Here is a 338-nt window from a genome sequence, read left to right as displayed (position 1 = left end):
CGGCTTCCTCTGGGAGACCCCGGGCTGCCTCTGGCTGCTGCCAGTTGTCCGGGCCCTGGCCCTGGCTCAACAGCCGCGTGCTCTGCAGTGAACCAGGAGGAGCTGGGAGCAGAGCAGGATGCCAGGGCTGCCTCCCGGGGCCAGAAGTCTTGTGCTTTTAACTCCACGCAGGGGCGTGGGGAGACCGGGCTCTGCAGAAAGTGCCTGGCCCTGTGTCCCACCCCAGAGGCCCCCAGCACCTGCTGTTCTGGGGAAGGCGAGATGAGACTGTAGCAGGAAATGGGTCCAAAGACAGGCAGCCATGGAGATGGGCTTCACCCCACTTTGTGTGTGCGTGT

The sequence above is a fragment of the Bison bison genome, unplaced genomic scaffold, assembly GCF_000754665.1.
Source record: "Bison bison bison isolate TAMUID 2011002044 unplaced genomic scaffold, Bison_UMD1.0 scf7180017864144, whole genome shotgun sequence".
Taxonomy (NCBI): domain Eukaryota; kingdom Metazoa; phylum Chordata; class Mammalia; order Artiodactyla; family Bovidae; genus Bison; species Bison bison.
This window is presented reverse-complemented; position numbering follows the sequence as displayed.